Source organism: Macaca nemestrina, chromosome 6 (assembly GCF_043159975.1).
Source record: "Macaca nemestrina isolate mMacNem1 chromosome 6, mMacNem.hap1, whole genome shotgun sequence".
Classification (NCBI taxonomy): Eukaryota; Metazoa; Chordata; class Mammalia; order Primates; family Cercopithecidae; genus Macaca; species Macaca nemestrina.
This window is the reverse complement of record NC_092130.1, coordinates 46,682,324-46,700,164: the sequence shown is the minus strand read 5'-3', so window position 1 is coordinate 46,700,164 and position 17,841 is coordinate 46,682,324. Positions and strand designations below refer to the sequence as shown.

At 47.2% G+C, this 17,841-nt stretch overlaps 1 protein-coding gene across 2 annotated transcripts in view; it reads right to left on the bottom strand.

Annotated features, from left to right (window-relative positions):
- The window catches only part of LOC105467155 (follistatin like 4), a 555,957-nt gene extending 540,440 nt beyond the window's left edge, over positions 1-15,517 (bottom strand). Inside the window, exons 1-2 of one of the 2 annotated variants that reach the window (XM_071098467.1) lie at positions 15,347-15,517; positions 7,065-7,224 (exon numbers count right to left, since the gene is read on the bottom strand). The gene's annotated coding sequence lies outside the window, so the exon portion shown is untranslated. The remainder of the gene's footprint in view (positions 1-7,064; positions 7,225-15,346) is intronic. The other variant, XM_011716594.2, reaches the window with a different exon arrangement.
- Between the last annotated feature and the right edge of the window lie 2,324 nt (positions 15,518-17,841).

Genomic DNA, 17,841 nt, shown 5'->3' with positions numbered 1-17,841 from the left:
GATTACAGGCATGAGCCACCGCGCCTGGCCTGATTTCCTTTCTTTTGGGTATATACCCAGCAATGAACATGAGGATTTTACTGTGTGCAGGAAGGAGGGGCTAAGGACACCCTTCAGGCCTCCCCAGCAGTGCCTGTTTCTCCAGGCTGGGGGTTATCAGTGAGCTCTTGGGACGCGCTGGAACTGTCTCTGGTTCATTGAGTAGAAACATCCCATCCGCATCCTAGCCAGCCTGTCTTCATCCGTGGCTCCCACCAAACCAGACGTAAAGAATCGCTGGACTTCTACCTCCCAACATCGCTCTCTCTGTCCTTCAAAATATGGAGTCTCAGAGCTCAGAGACTTACTGGATTATAGCCTTCCTAATTCAATTTCCTTGGAGTTTTCTCTCTGAGGAGCTCAGTGCTCTGAACTGTGAACTTATCGAGGTTTGCTTGTTTGTATGTCTGTGTTCTTATAAGAGCATTTCATAATTTAGACCTCAGTCTCCACTTGTGAAGGGTGTGGAGCAGGACATGGTCTGAGCCTCTTCCCTCTCCTCCTGTGACCTGAACAGGCCTGGCCAAGGCCATGTGTATGATGCAGCACCTAAGGATGGGCCACATGAATGAGCCTGTGTACTTGAACAGGCTCCAGATCCCCTCCTCTGCATGCACCCACTCTGCTCGGCCATGGCAGTGGACATGAGAGTGGCTCTCCTTCTGACCCAAAGAACTTCTGTGGCCTCTCTAGACGGTAAATCGGGCCCTGATGCTGTCTTACTGCTGCCCCTTGCTTTCCACCTGCTTTATCCTGGGGGAGGTAGTACACTTCCCATAAGAAAAGATCAAGTTTTCAGGTGGGGCTAAGAGATGACAGGAGCAAGTGACCACAACATGGACAGCCAGAAAGACCCCAGAGTTGTAAGCATTGTGTGTAGGAGTCAGGGATGCCATTCTGGGTCCAGAACTACTGATAAATGGAGATTTTACTTCAACGAGGCACCAGAGACAAGGCTGGGGCCCCACAGACCTAACCCACCCTTCCTCCTTATTCCTACTCTCATTCTTTCCATCCAGAACTTTGTAGGGGTCCTTGATTGGGGGCCGCACAGGTTGCTGTTGTGGGCTTTAGTGGGCTGGGGTTTACTGATCAATTGCCTTGAGCCAGTGCCACCCCCTCATGGAAGCAGCTGTGCCCCTCAGAGCCCACAGGTGCCAGGCACAGGATGGCTACACAGCTGCCTACAAAGCACCTGTGATTTTTTTTTTACTGAGCACCAAATCCAAATTCCTGTTAGACTCAACTCTCAATTTCACAGAAACACTCTAACCCAGAGGGAGAACCACAAATAATCACAAACTGCTGATGATCCAAAAACCTGCCACACAGAGCCTATAAAACCAATGAGGGCTTTGATTTTTCTTTTTCTTTTTCTTTTTCTTTTTTTTTTTAACATTAAGTGGTTTTGTGATTGTGTGGGCCTTGTGCTGTCATCGAAGTGAGCCCGCCAGGAGGCACTGGGTAGGGAGTCACAGGCAAGGAACAGCTACAAAGCCAGACCCACCGCCAGCAGAGAATCAAGGCTCCGCCCAACTGGGTCTTTGGGAAAATCTGTGTTTATCTCACCCAATCAGAGGGAGAGTCAGATCTGAACTTCACCCACCCTAGAAGAATTTCTGAGAAGAGCAGAAATCATGCAACTGGGTCTTTCTCCATCATTAAACCAGCCATCCCACAGCGTAACCTAGGAGCCCGTCTAAATCTTCAAGGGTCCACAGGAAAGGCCTAGGCCCTCAGAGGAAAAGCTCACGTTTACTGAGCACCAACCGTGTCCCAGGCACTGTGCTAACACGTTGCATATACAATCTCCTTTAATACACGATCTCCTTGAATCTTTACAATAATACCTTCCTTCTGTGGAGAAGGTACAGCTATTAGCCCTGAGGCACAAACGAAGAAACCGAGGCTCAGAGAGGTTAAGTAGCCCACCAAAGAGCTCCCAGCTAGTAAGGAGGAGAACTGAGATCATAATGAAACATAAGCTGTTTTTTTTGTTGTTGTTGTTGTTTTGTTTCTTTTTTTTTTTTTTCTTTGAGATAGTGTCTTGCTTTATCACCTAGACTGGAGTGCAGTGGTACAAACACAGCTCACTGTAGCCTCAACCTTCCAGGCTCAAGCAATTCAACCACCCCAGCCCTGCAAGCAGCAAGGACCACAGGGGTGCCCGACTAAATTTTATACTTTTTGTAGAGACAGAGTTTTGCCATGTTGCCCAGGCTGGTCTGAGTCCTGTGCTCACTCAACCTATCTGCCCTGGCCTCCCAAAGTGTTGGGATTACAGGCATGCGCCACCGCGCCCGGCCCAAAACATAAGCTCTTAAGTGCTAAGCAATGCCACCTTAGACAGGTGGAAGACAGTTGTTTCATTCTCCTTATACCTGGGATTGACACATCAAACCCTAAGAGTGGGGCAGGCATTCTCTCCTATAAGCACATGTCTGAAGGCCTGCCCCTGCCCCCCATCTAATGCATAAAGCAATCCAGGCCCATTTTGTTAATCCCTCAATCTTGATATTAAAATACATACGACACTCAAACCCATACCTCCAGCCTGGCCCAGAGAGTGTGTGCCAACCCGCCCCCACTCCTCACCGCAGGCCATGCGGTGTTGACCTGCTGATTGAAATAACACAATTAGGGGATATAGAAAATCCATTCCACGTGGTGCCATCTGCATTCTCTTCTGACAGCTAATTTGATTGGTGCTCTGTAATCAATAAAGCACTCACGCAGCAGCCAGATAATTCACCTCGATTTTTTTCTACACCATTTATAAGTGAAAAACACTCCCTCTCCTGCATCTGCCAGTGGCCAGGGCCAGGTGGCAAGCCTCTGAAAAGCAGGCTCATGCAATGGTGGAGAATGGACTAAAGGTGTATCAGTGCCGGATCCACAGGGCCATTTCCCACTTCTGGGTGGCTGTTCTTCTTGGCTGGAAGCAATGGCATCCACCCTGGTAGATGCCAGCCTAGAAGGGATGGGTGGCCCCATGCAGGACAATCTGGGCAGAATCTGACTCCTAATCTTTCCTTTTATGGGAGAGTTTGAAGTCAGCCTCTGGATGGATGGATGGATGGATGGATGGATGGATGGATGGGTGAGAGGGTTAACGGATAAATGAATGGATGGGCAGGTGGGTATATTGCAAGCATATGAAACACCAAAGGAGGGGAAAAGAGAGCAAGGGTAATCACACAAAAAAGAGAATGGGTTGGCATAACTAGAATGAATGGAAGACACACCCACCAACAACAACTGCTAATAGGCTTCCAGACACACCTATGCCGATGACATGACCCTGGTCAACCAAGTGTCTTAAACCATATTCCCAGAAGCAGAACCTAAGGCAAGGATTTGAATCTATGTGATTTGTTAAGCAAATATTATCAAGAAAGGGGGATGAAAGAGCAAGACGGGTAGAACAAGGGCATGGTTGCAGCTGGAGTCTGGCTGCAGTCAACTCTGTGGCATGCTCTGAAGCACAAACTGCCCCTCAAGGCCGGCCCCACCTTGAGGAAAGTGACCTGGCCTTTTGTGTCTTCTTGTTATTCAGTCACTGGCTACGGACTGTCTCCCCATGCAAGGGTGGAGGAAGTGGCAAAACTTTCTTGGCAGAGGGTGATTCCTAGAGAACCACAGCCTGTGAGCAGCAACCACCCATAGCGGCTAGGGAATGGGAGCATTGGCAAGAAAAGTGGCCAAGACAGGACCAAGAGCATCCACTCCATCACACAATGAACAGCAAGAGCCAGAAAGCCCTAAAAGACCACAGAGGCCTCCCTGCCCAGGTGGGAAACCTGAGGGTCAAGGTTGTCACAGTAAAACTCAGGTATCCACACTCCCCGCTCTGTGCTGTGGCCTCAGGCACTTCCTTTGTCTACAGGCCATGCACTCAAAAGCTAACACAGGATGGCACGAGGAGCCAGTGGCGCCTCTCCCTGCCAGCTCTCATGACCGAGGGCCGTGTAAAACACTGTTTAGGAGATGTTTCTATCCTCAAGAAGACATTCAGCACCATGCTTCAGAACTCAGACTGGCTTCTCACAACTTTGAAAGAGTGCATGACTCTTCACCCCCTAGAGGCATCACCACCCCAGGACAAACAGCCCTCCATCATGAAGGACCAACATTGCATGAACTGGTGCTGGGCCCCACCGGAGGGAAATGTGAATGTAGCATTTTGCCCACATGGCTTTCTTGCATGGGGTCACTACATCGGTGCTATGGACCCCTGCACCCTCTTACCTTTGGCAGGTCCACATGGTGACACAGCAGCTCATTAATTTTGAACACAAACATAGTCAATCATCCTGACAGTTGGCCACATGACGCCAAGAAACTAGCAAGGCCACCCTGTGGAGTATGCTGAGCAGACCGACATGTGGCCGGGCACACCCAGGCACCATCAGAAGTGTCATCTCATGCCCCCAAGCCGCAGCTTCCCAAAGCCCTGACGGCATCATTGACGCTGGCTAGGCACAGCCATTTACAACCACAAGGGAGATGTATACAGAGAGAGAAAAAAATCAATGTCCCCCAAATTAAAAGGGAGGTGATATATAAGGAAACAAAAGCTATTTTCAAGATTGGTGACAGAGACACCTACATAACTGGAGGAAGTGAAAGCTCAGATGTGACTGTCACTGGGCATCCTTTCAGCAGTAATACCAAGTTGGTAATACAGAGCAACATACTGACGTATGTGGGTACCTGCTATCCCTCAACCATGAAAGGTCCTCAGCTCTCGGAGGGCTGACCCTGAGGAGACGGAAAGGTGGAAAGGACACCATGGCAAAACCAGATAATAGGCAGAACAAGCTACTGAAAATTAAACTGTTTCCTCCTCTGGAGGCTGAGGAGGTGTGAGGGGGTTAGCGCTTTCATCTGATGCTATGAACTGGAGACCCATGTGGGCTCTCTGGTGTCCCTGAAGGAACAGGGAGCACAGCAGGCTGGGGGTGTTCAGGCAGAGCACCTGCCTGGATGACAGGAGCGCAGAGTGGAGATCAAAGTCCCCGGACTGCCTGGTGATGTCCTTCAGGCAGATCTACCGTCATCTCGCCAGAAAGTCATCCCCGGGTGTGACTGTTTGTGGCTTTTCAATTCTCTGAGATTAGCAAATAAAATATTTGAATATTTCTTTCATTTAGGGGAAAAACAAGAGCCTATCAAAGGAGCCATCTCTCTACCAGGGGAAAAAATTCCTTCTGCCTCTCAGGAGAAAAAAATCCAAGCACAGCTCAGACTCAGGGAGCCCTGGGCTATTGTTGAAGGTGGGAAAGACCTGAGAGACTGTAGAGTCCAAGCTCTCATTTTGTAAGTGAGGCAGCTGAGACTGGGAGAAAGCAAAGACCCAAGGTCTTCGGGTGGGTTAATGACAAGAACAGGCCTGGAATCCAGGAATTTGGAGAGCATTTCTTGAGAAAAACCCGAAAAAATATTCAAACTCTTTGTTGTTGGAAAATCCTCACCTTGCAATATGTATAACATAGTGGTTCTGGTACGGTATCTTTAAATACATGGATTTGGAGTCACAGACCAGGGACTGAGCTGCTGGTTCTACTATTTGCTGTCTTTGTGACTCTAGGCAAATCCATTCACTTCTCTGTACCTTGGCTTCTCTACCTGTACAAAAAGATTGATGATGATGGAAGATAATAATGTCAGGCATTTGTGTAAAAACTAAATAATGCAATTCACATGAAGTGATTAACATATTGTCTTCTGTGAGATCTAATGGTAAATTCTCAAATAAATGGTAGCCACTGCTATTGAAGAACCTGTTTTCATTATACTTATCTGTAAACAAGATACTAGCAGGCAAAGCTTTGGGTAAACTCAGCCATGTCTTTTTGGTGATGAATATTCATTGCCTGCCTTTCTGAATCTAACCCGCTTCAACAGCTCCTGATTTCCATTTGGTTCCCATACCCCAAAGATGGAGCTTATGAGCTCCTTCTGTCCACCAACAATTGGTTCAGGAGTAGTCAGGTGACCCCAGCCACTTCAATCAAAGTGAATCTCAGGGACTGCTGGGAAAGTTGAGATACAAATGTTTCTACTCCCTGCCAGACATAGAGGAAGAAGCCTATGGCCCTAGGAGCAGCTGGCAGCCAGCGGAGGCCCATCTAGGAAAGAAACTGTCTTTGGTGACATCATTCAGTTCCTGGATCAGTCCTCACCTGAACTTACATCTGGACTTTTTAATTCACTGAACCAGCACATTTCCTTCATGCTTTAAAGCTAGTTTGATTGGGAGGAGGAAGGGGAGTCACCTGGAACCCAAAGATTTATAACCATCCTAATGAACTTAAATGCCAAAGCCACATCTTCCCCTTTTCTAAGTTGGAACTTCTCTAAGCACAGTTGAAACTTCTGTCTTTCTTAAAAACAAGCCACATGGAATCTACCCATTCCTCTAAGACCCCAGTCAGGACCATGATTCTATGGTTTCTAGTCCTTGTGTCAGGTATGAGCCCAGCTCCTGCTGCGTGATAAGGGCCCCTTGTAATCCAGGCTCTGTGATTCTGTAGCCCACAGCCCCCGCTGTGCCGCATGGTGCTGCAGACAAGGCTGTCACTAGGCACCACGACATTGCTTTGTAGGTCCTGCCCTGGTATAGAGTGTGTGGGCGATGATACCATTGAGCAGAGGCAGCTGTGACTAAACTCATCTCTTTGCTCCAGTGGAAATTAAAGCTCTGGCTGCTCACCCTTCTTCCTTGGAAGCATAATATTACACCACCCAGGACAAAAAGCCGTATCATCAGCTTTACACATTTTCCTCCATCTGTTTCCCCCTTTCTGCCATTCAGGTTGAATGCAAGCAGGCATGCACTGGACTAAGATGCACCCTTCCTGCTCACTGAAGTGTCGGTGGGATGTGGGAACTCGGAACAATTTCCTTAGAGTATTTTAAAGATTCCACTTGGGTTTCCATGGTGATTTTACAGAGCCAACATTCAGTAAGTGTTTCCTGGATTGAAAGTATTGAAAAGTAAAGTGAATTGGATATTCCCATACCTGGTCTGCATCGCCATGGAAAACTACCTGGCCCATCGAAGGGACAGGCTGGGAGTTGGAGGCAAGGAACTGCTATCAACATTGGGGTCAAGGCTGTTTGTTTTCAGGAATGAGGAGCCAGATCTGGCCTTCTTCCCATCTGTACCAGGAAGATGACATCCTGTAAGAAACCAAGGGTGCTTATTTTAGAAACCTATTTTTAAAAAGAGACACTTAATGCTAGCCCATCCTGCCATGAGCAGAAAGGTTTCCAGAGGGAGGGCCCTTCTCCTCAGCACAGGCAAAGCCCTTTCAGTGGACATACGCCGAGCACCTCCTATAGACCCAGCTTCCCTTCCAACTGGATGATCCTCAAGCTTTGCCTTTATTGGAAAATGTTTTAGACCCAGATTAGAATTTAACAGGCAAAACAGCTGAATAAGGGCAAAAGTGAAAAGCCACCAGCTCTAGCAGGGAATCAATAGTGCATAATTCAATAAGCACATAAGAAGTCAGCCACAGAAGCTGCTGGTGGGAGGAGAGGGCTGTGTAAAATTTAAAAATCCACACATAGTATATACATAGATTAATGTTCTTTTAGCCAGAGACCCAAATAGATACAAATGTTGCCTTCCCTAAGGGGGCCAAGCCTATAGCAGGTGGGCTGAATTGCAAATAAACTATATCCTTGGAAGAAAAGTAGAATTAAACAGGGACTCCAGGTTGCCCTGCCCTTTGACCTCTTGGCCTCCTCAAACTCATTCATAAGAACTTTGCTCAGGGCCAGAGCTGCCTGGCAGATTCATCCACAAACCAACTTCATTCCATTTGCTAAAACTGCCACTTGTCAGCTTTGTTAAAACTACGAACTGTCATTTTGTCAATAAGTACAGCCCATTTCTGAGGTTAGATCGATTCCAGAACAAAGTTTTGAGTGACAACATTACCCCTGCAGGGGTTCCAGGAGATTTTGCTTTTGCATCCCCCTCACGTTAATGGCAAACAAGTTCCCCGTGATGGATATACCTGCAATTAACATTGGAGGGACAGTTAATGATTTTAAGGCACCATGATACAGGCCTCATATTTCAAATTTAAAACTCTCCTTTCAATGTAGGATTAGTTTTCAAAGCCTAGAAATGAATGCTAATAAATTAGGCAAAACAAGTTTTTTAACACCTGAGAAAATAAAGCAAAGAAAATTAATATTAAGGACTCCACTCAGTTGAGACAGCCCCATTATCCTTGAAAACCTCACAATGAGGCTTTGTCCTAGAGGCTGTCTAGTCACTGTGTTTCAAAGGATTTGAGATCTGCAAATCACGGATTCAAAAGCATACGATATATTACTTGGAAAAGCACATCAGTTAGCAAGCACACTTAAGTATGTGTGTGATTCTCTTTCTCTTTTTTAGCCTAGTGGAGATTATAAACAAAAGTTCATGAAACTACATGGTCCTGTCCTTCTCTCAGACGGGCGTAAGCAGACAGCTATTTGCATATTTCTTAGGAAGGAAAATTGAAAACTTACAAAGCAAAAAAAAAAAAATGCACTTTATATCTGAATCATGTAAATCAGTTTGTCTTCTGAATCTGGAAAAAGTGCTTTCCAGAAATAGTGAGCAGAAAGGTTTCAGAGTGAGGGATCTCATTCTGGATAGAAAAAATAATTTTTTTCTCAGACAGAAAAAATAATTTCTGGCTCAGAAAGCCAGACAAACTGCTCACAACAACCAAATGAAACACCAATTATAAGCTAAATGAACAAGAACCAGAATAGACAGAAAACTGGTATGGCAAAAAAGACATTGCCAGTATACAAAAAACGATTGCATTTTCACCAGGAAAGCAAACAGAAACTGGATAGACATTTAGGTCTATTCTAATTGTCTAAATGTTTTTGCCTAAAACAGCAAATCTAACCATTGAAAATAACAGTGGCCAGTCATTGTCCACTGCTAAACTACCTGAGTTAGCTCTGAGAATAGCTGGCAGATGAGAGAATACTCATTCAGGATATTCATCCAGGGGGATGAAATAGCAAGCATACTTAAGTGTGCTTGTTAACTGACCCAGGCATCCTGATGGACTTGGAGAAAATGCCCCCAGTGACTCCTCCTGGCCACCAGGAGCACTGTGAGGGGAGATGAGAAGCTTCTCTTTGGCCATAGAGCACCCAGCCTAGAGGCTGTGGCTGATCGGCCTCATGCTACCCCTGCCTGTTGTTTCTATTGCTCTAAGGTGGACCTTCTCCTGCAGGCCTGCTTTGGTGCCTGTGACCTCCTGCCCTCTGCAGCAGTAGGCACAGTGAAGGCAGGGCTGAGAACCCTAGGGCACAGGGACAGATCATTGCACTAAATTTGCCAAGCAAATTATTCTTAATTTAAAAATTTGAGTTTTCCTTCCTAACTTCAGCTAGCTTTGGCAGGCCTGTGGAAGCTAAAGTACTACTCCAGAGAACCCAAATCTAGTGATTCCATCAGAGCTGTGGCACCTGGTAATTTAGCAACCCTTTATTGAAATGCTAATCAATCCTGATGGCAAATCCCATAACCCAGAGTAAGAACTGTTAGTAGCAACCTCTCATTGTACAGAGACCTCAGGTTCTCCCAGATTCATGCTCACGGTAAATTGGCTCAGCCTACCCATCCCAGCCAGATGTATGAATCCAACATGAGGCTCCCAAAGTCTATTATTGCCAATTAAAAAAACAGGTTAAGAGAGTATGTAAACCAAGCTAGATTATGTAATCAGGCTCTAATAAGATCAGCGATTAGAGAATGAATCTGGGTTAATTTTCTTTTTATTTTATTAGCACCTAAAGAGCTGCTGGGAAACGTCTCTGTGTCCTTGGTTGCCTCCTCCCTCTTCTCCCTACCTTCTGATCTCACCTACATCCTGAGGGCAGCTGGGAGTGGGACTGGTGTTGGACTGGCTCTGGAGGATGGTTTTAGACAGATTGATCCAGTGGGTGATGAGTGGGGATCAAATGGCTGATACACCCAGTTTTGAAAACCCAAACCCAGGCCGGACACAGTGGCTCACGCCTGTAATCCTAGCACTTTGGGAGGCTGGGGCAGGCAGATCATGAGGTCAAGAGATCGAGACCATCCTGGCCAACATGGTAAAACCCCATCTCTACTAAAATACAAACATCAGCTGGGCGCGGTGGCACGCACCTGTAGTTCCAGCTACCCAGGAGGCTGAGGCAGGAAAATCGCTTGAACCCAGGAGGTGGAGGTTGCAGTGAGCCAAGATCATGCCACTGCACTCCAGCCTGGTGACAGAGCGAGACTCTGTCTCAAAAAAGAAGAAGAAGAAGAAAAAAAAACCCAAACCCTTCTTCAACCAACTGCTCCCTGCTCTTGTGAAGTCGCTGGGAGGAATTTAAGCATAGGAGACAAAAGAGAGGCCAGGTGTGGTGGCTCACACTTGTAATCCCAGCACTTTGGGAGGCCAAGGCAGGTGGATCACTTGAGGTCAGGAGTTCGAGACCAGCCTGGCTAACATGGCGAAACCCTGTCTCTACTAAAAATACAAAAAATTAGCTGGGCATGGTGGTGCATGCCTGTAGTCCCAGCTACTCTGGAGGCTGAGGCAGGAGAATTGCATGAACCCAGGAGGCGGAGGTTGCAGTAAGCCGAGATGGTGCCACTGCACTCCAGCCTGGGTGACAGAGTGTGACTCCATCTCACACACACACACACAAAATAAGACAAAAGAGAGTTCTGAATTGCTAACTGGTGATTTGCAACCCCTCCCCACAAGATGCTCAGGGAGGGAGCTGGGCAGACTGGTTAGGTTGGGAGGTTTTTGCTCTCAGCTGGAGGCAGCAGAGTCAGCCCTAATGTGTTTCTCCTGAAATACAGGCACACTCCACATCGTGACTTGATGCAGTCAGGCCTTCCTAAGGTGGGGGCAGCAGCCCCAAGCCCTGACTACTCAAGCATTTGGAAGGGAAGAGAAGGCAGAGAGAGAGAGAGAGAGAGAGAGAGAGAGAGAGAGAGAGAGACAGAGAGAGAGAGAGAGAGAGAGAGCATTGAGAATATGAGCCAGACAGTTCCAAGAGCAGCTCTCTCATAATAGTCAGGGTCAGAGATGCAAAGCCCAGAGATGCAAACCTAGGGGCTTTGGGTAAAGAGCAGACGCATAAGACTATGAACACAGACCCACCCTCTCAAGGACAGGACAATTGGTGCTTCTGGCAGGAGGAAATGCAGGTCAGAGGCAGAGGAAGCTCTCTGGGAGTGGGTTGGTTGTAGGTAGATAATAGGTTAGAAGAGTTGATCTTGACCAGTTAGTGCCAGACAGAAGCCACCGGCTGAGCTCTGAATCCCTTAAGGAATGCAATGATGAATGAACATCAGAGAAGTGGCACTGGGAACCAGGGACAGGGGTACGGTTTAGGGAAGTGGCAAATGAGAAGCCAAAGTGGAGGGAGTTAAGGCATGGGTACACTTTCTTGGAGGGATTCAGAAAGCATAGACTTCTGAGTGACCAGGCTTCACTCTGAGACCAGCCTGAGGGTTCCTAGCCAGTGCCACCAACCAGCCTGTTATTTTGTATGAACCAGAAAATGTGACGCCCCTGGGCAGATACAGTCCCCAGGGCCCACAGTTGATATTGCAGTGAAGACTGGATTTCAGCCATTTGCTCCCTCAGCTGAACTCCTCTGGGCAGTGTACAACCTGTTCAAGAGTCCAGCTGTTCAGTGAAATAACAGCCACAGGCTGAAAGCAAGAACCAAGGCCCACACACATGATGCTGACACCTAATAACATGTTCACATTTTGCCCTTTCCGAAGCCTCCCACACCGTTACCTCCCATGGAAGGGATAAAGCAGGGATTACTGGCCTGTTTCACTGATGAGGGGACAGAGCTGGAACCAGCCTCATAGCATGTATCTGGCAGTCAAGCTCTTCCCTCCCACAATCACTGCCACCCTTCTCAGTCCTGTTGCGAGGTGGAGGTGTCAGAAATAAAAGCATCGCATCATCACTAAATCACCCTGAGCCTTAGAAATGACTTGAGTAGGGTTTAGGGCAGAAATGCTTAAACCAGGTATTAAAACAGCTCAAGTGACATTGTGAAAATCTCATAAGAAAATGTTTTAATCCACTTCCTTCTGAAGTTAAATGTGTTCTGCAGAGGGGAACAGGCCACAAAATCCTCTTCTCCCCAGGGGGCTCCCAATCCAGGTCTGTAGGAATTCACTCCACCACGGTGTGAGCTGACTAAAGATTCATGGGAGGGGTGAGCTGGGGATGAGATGGATAAAATCATATTTTGAGCCATAAAACAAGTCAGAGTTAGGTGACATTTTTCACAAAATGGCACCAGGAGAGGACAATACTGGAAGGTGCAGGACCCAGAGGGACCCTAAGAAATCATTTTTCTGGTAGGTAACCTGACCTACTAATTATCTACGAAATCCAGGGCAAGTGCTTGCTCCACAAAGTAATTATTCAAAAAAAGCCCAAAGCAGTGGTGAATTAAAGCAAAATGTTGGCGGAAGGTGCTTTTTGGAGAATCACTGCACACTTTCTGTGCCCATTTCCTCACTGCCCTGGCCTCTGAGGACGTCTGCCATTTATGAAACAAAAAGATGTTCTGACTCCCAGCTTCCCTCCCTCCCATCACAGCCCAGGCCCCCCAGGGTGTGGCGCCGAAAGTGACAGTCAGAGGGTTGGGACCAGCAGGAGCATCACCGTGGGCGAGGGCAGACGTGCCTCTGAATCACAGGCTCGGGTCACGGCCCATGAGGAGAGAGGAACGTGAGGGAAAACAAGTCCCTAAAGCGGGTGTGAGAAGCCCACCTCCAGGGGCCTGAAGGAGCCCAGCCACCTCCCTGTCCCCAGCTCCTAACATGGCCATTGGCCTTAGGGATTCTTCTACTAAAACACCCCCAGATGTGGGACCCACTGCCCGGCACAGGGTGGGCCTCAATAGTGGTCGCCCCTGTAATTAGTCCTGGAAGCTCTCCCTCCATGGCTGCAGGGCTGAGGCACAAGACACCCCTGCCCTCTGCCTGCCACACGTGACCACTGATCTATGCTGACCGAGGTCAGAAGTCTACAGCCCTGAGAACGCATCCCTCCCTCTGCCCACTGGGCAGCCTCCCCGGCCCAGTACTCCAGTGGGCCACTCTGCACTTCCACTGCAGAAAATAATTTGCATGTCTTCACCCTTCCTGTCCCCCAAGTTTGCCCCTTATCAAGGCCCTCCTATCCTTCACCACCCTATGTGCACCCCACCTCTGCATGAAGCTTCTTCTGACCCAGCCCCCTCTCCTCCCAGCCCTCAGGGTTCTCCCCCACTCAGAAGCCCTACCTGCCAGTCAAGCCTGTCTCAAAGGCCCCCAAGCAAGAGCTCTCACTCCTTGCTCCTTCAACTCCAAGAAGACCCCAGGAAACAGGACACAAACCCTTGCTTCTCACTAAGAGTTTTGCAGGCCCTTCGGGCTACGAACAAGGCACTCTGGAAGAATTCTATGTCACAGAAGGCAAGGCACGTTCATCAAAGTCAATACACAGTGTATTTCAGCACCATTTGTCATTCCAGTGGCCTAGTTATCAACTTCCCATCTTGTAAAGATATTCCTCTGGGAGTAACTTTTTGTTATCTAAGGAAATTGTGAAATACTAGTGTTCAATGGAACAGTTGTCAAATCTGGCTTTGGAGTTCCCCATATAGTAGGAATTAAATGTTTTCTTCATCTAGCCATATTGAACAGGCAAGATTGCCATGGCCAGTCATTAGAGAGACAGATGCTCCCACGTTCAGTGGGGCGTCTGCAGCAAGAGGCACAAATTCCGGTAGCAGATGGAGGGGGAGGGAGCAAGGATAATCATAAACAAACTGGAATTATTGACTGTCTGAGAGGTGTCGGGCAAAATAGACTGCATCTAGAATAAATAGTCTTTTTAAGAAAAGCTTTTGGGAGGTACAACAGCAATTTCTTCTTTCTCTGCCCAAAGCTCTCTGCAAGAGGGGCACAGACCAACTGTTTCTGCTGAAAGCTTTTTGGAGTCACAGGTGGGTTTTGAAATCTTTACCTCATCAAGTCTGATAAATCAGTTGCTAATGGATCAGACAAAGGAAGACTCACTGGCAGGTCAGCAATGTTATCCCTTCTCCACCGTCTCTGCTGCTAATGGAGGCTGGATGGCAAAGGCTGCCAGAACGTTGGCGGGTATCCTGCAAGCCCTGCCCTCCCAGGCACACTCGAGATGCTGTCTACCTGAGATGCTAGGCCAAGGAAGGGGCTGAAACGGCAACCAAAAACCTAGACAGGTGAAGGGATTGGGCCTGCCTTTGCCCAACCTGCTCAAAACACTCTATCAGGACTGGATCCTTGGTTGTGGGCCTCATTTTGGGTAGAATCTTAAAAACCAAAGGAGTATCTATCTCCAGCTTCAAAGAGCAAAGTCAGCAGCTTATGATTAACCCAGCACTATGGGCCCCTGGCTCAGACCCTGGGAGTGACAGAGAGGGCAGCAAAGGCAACAGCCCTATGGCTGAGCCTACGGGTTTTCCCAGTAACTTGTCTGGCCACAATCCCCCTCTCATAAGGTCAGGAGTTTGAGACCAGCCTGGCCAGCATGGTAAAATCCCGTCTCTACTATAAATACAAAAATTAGCCGGGAGTGGTGGCCGGTGCCTGTAATTTCAGCCACTTGGGAGGCTGAGGCAGAAGAATCGCTTGAACCCGGGAGGCAGAGGTTGCAGTGAGCTAAGATTGTGCCACTGTACTCCAGCCTAGGTGACAGAGTGAGGCTCTGTCTAAAATAAATAAAATAAAATAAAATATAAAATGGCTTCCTTTCCTAGCATTCGTGGAAAAAGTGAGTGTGGAATTTTGAAAGTCCTCTTCCACTGCCTATATAACAGTGATCATTTGTTACTCCGCAGGGGTCATGGGGGGAAGTGGGGTCAAGGGTCAGTGCTGCCAGCACAGACACCCCAGAATCCCACACAGAGAAAAGCCACCACAGCCTGTTACTAGTCGACCAGCTCTCTCCCCGTCTAATGAGGTCAAGTTGCAGTATTTTCCTGTGCTCTGAGCCCCACACTTCCTTTCTTCATGTGAATGTGGGTTTTCAAGAAAGAAAAGAAAAAACAAGACCTCTTTGTGATTCTCATACTATTATGATTCCAAGTATAATGGTTGTTGAGAAATAACCCCTTTAAAAGAAAACTATACCACAATGAACCAGCTTCCCTTACATGATCAGAAAATGTAAATATGTTATAACAACAAAAAGAAAGAGTCTTTTTGTGGTCATTCCAGGACCAAAGTTACCTGTATGCATTTTTCACAATAAAGGCAATCCAGGCTTGCTCCCAAGTCCACAAACTGAAGGGCAACCTTCTCTTCTGTTCCCTGCTCGGCATCTTGCAAACAGGGAAATGAGATCTGGAGGGTTATTTTGGCTCCTTCTAACCAGAAAACTGGACCCTGCTGAGAGCCACAAGAGCCCCACATGGGCATGTGTCCACTGGCAGGCATGGTTACTTCCAGCCAGTGACCTAACAGCCCTCATCACTGATGCTTGTTCTTCTGACTCCTCTGAAATAAAGGAGGGTGGGACCCAGCAGTCTCCAATCTCAGGTGGCTCACATTGCCTGGTTCCCCCATCAAATTGGCCACTCAGTGAGCTGGAGAAGATTCACAGACACTTATATGGGAAACTGAGCTAAGCCAGGTGGTAACTCTCACTAGAGGCTGGCATGGGGACTGGACACATGGGTCCTGCCAGCTGTACCACTCAATAACTATTTGATCCTGGACTTATCCCTTCTCTGCCCTGGGTCTTTGTGTGTCCACATTTTGGGTGTGTGTGTGTGTGTATGTGTGTGTAGTCACAGGGAAGGTCTGGCCCAGACGTTCTGTGACCATAACCAACCCTCCCCATTCCTGCATAGCATCAGGCAGTGAGTGGCTGTCTGGGGACACCAATACAGTGAGCCGTAGTGCAGCCCAGTGTTTAAACTATGGACTTTAAATGCAGATAAGCCTAGGTTCAAGTCCCAGTTATGCCCCTTAACTTCTCTAAGCTGCAGTTTCAGCCTCTATAAAATAGGATAAGAAAGGAGAATGCAACAAGAAAATGGCTATGAGTGTTAGCATGACGACTAATAGTGGGGAACCCAGACAGGAAGCTCTGCTGCACCATTCGTGCCCTGAGGATATTGCAGCCCCATGTTATGCCAACAGAGGAGGCAACTTATACACAGCACATGAAGTAATCAGAGTCAGACAGGAGAATTCGACTTACAATTCAATCATCTAACTCTGGGCAAGAGAGCAAACCGGAACCATCTCAGGGAGCCTACTCATCATTTTGTAATAAATGAGTGAAGAAAATAAATATAAACTATCTATTTTTATCCTAGTCATAATGAAGTTTATTAGAAGGTATGATCGCTATGAAATAGAACTGACAATGATTAAAATTCCACACTGTACACTTTGTTAGAGCTAAAAGATATATATATATACACACACATATATATCAAAATGTCTTAATGAAATTTAGATCTGCAAATATTTGTCCATGTAAATTGGATTTGAAAGAAACAGTGGCCACACAAAAATTCCCAATGGCAGAAGTTATAATGGATACTGTCTGATAGATGTATTCAATTCTCCCTGTATAGTTTACACAAAACAGAATTAAATTCTTTGAAATGACTTTAGTAAAATTAGTATTAGAAATAAGTTTACTAGACAGGATAGAGAACTGATGAAGGAATTAAACTAGTTTAATGAGACTCACCTGAGAAAACCCATTATGTCTGCATTCATAAACACCAAGCCCAAGAGACCATGGTCAAAATAATCTGTTAGGTCCACGCTCTGGGGAAAAAATGTCCAGTGCCCACTAGAGGGCAGTATCCTGAGCCCAATGGAGCTCAGACGTGTGAAAACATGTTGATTCTGCTCTAACTCTAGAGCCTACCATTTAAGACAAACATTCCTGGACACCATCCACCTTTCCAGCCATCCCTCCCACCTTCCCCCACGTCTTGAAATCAAACTGGATTATTTTAGCCTGGGTTCTTTCATGTACATTATCAACTCTGTCTGGCAGGTCTTCCCATACCCTACTTCCTACCCTTCCTTCAAGACCTAGCTCCAGCTCTTCCTCATTGCCTGTGACATGGTCTCCATCCCCCTGCAAGCCAGACCTCACCCTTCCTCATAGGCTCCTCCTGCCAAAGTCACCAATGACCTCTGTGTTGCCAACTCCAGGGGAAACTCTCAGATTGCCTTCTCTGCCCATCACTCCCTCCTTCTGGCAACCATTTCTTTCCAAGTTTCCATGACCCCTTGAGCAATGCAGTTCCTTTTGACCAAGGGCAATTCCTAGAAAGGGATGCAGCTGTGAGCTGTTATCAACCTACACCCAGGCTAGCACCCTCACTCTGTCCCAGTTGCCTGGAAATATCATTTTTATTTTCTCTAAACATTCTGATGACCAAGAGCTGGTCCTGGGACAATAAAAGCAGCAATAAACCTGCCCCTCAACCTGATATAGCCAGAATACCACCATTATCCTTCCTCCACCAGCTCTCTGGGCTCAGAAATGGCCCCAAACCCAAAGCAGTAAAACCCAAGCACCTCTTCCATCAGACCCTCACATCCTCTCCTCCTCCTGCCCACCACCTCTCACACATACCCTAGACCTCACCCACATTTCAGCATACCTCAAATCTTGACATAAATGTGTACTCCCCTTTTTCTGCCTGATGGCCTTCTACTTGCATCTTCAAAATCCAGCCCCAGCACCGCTA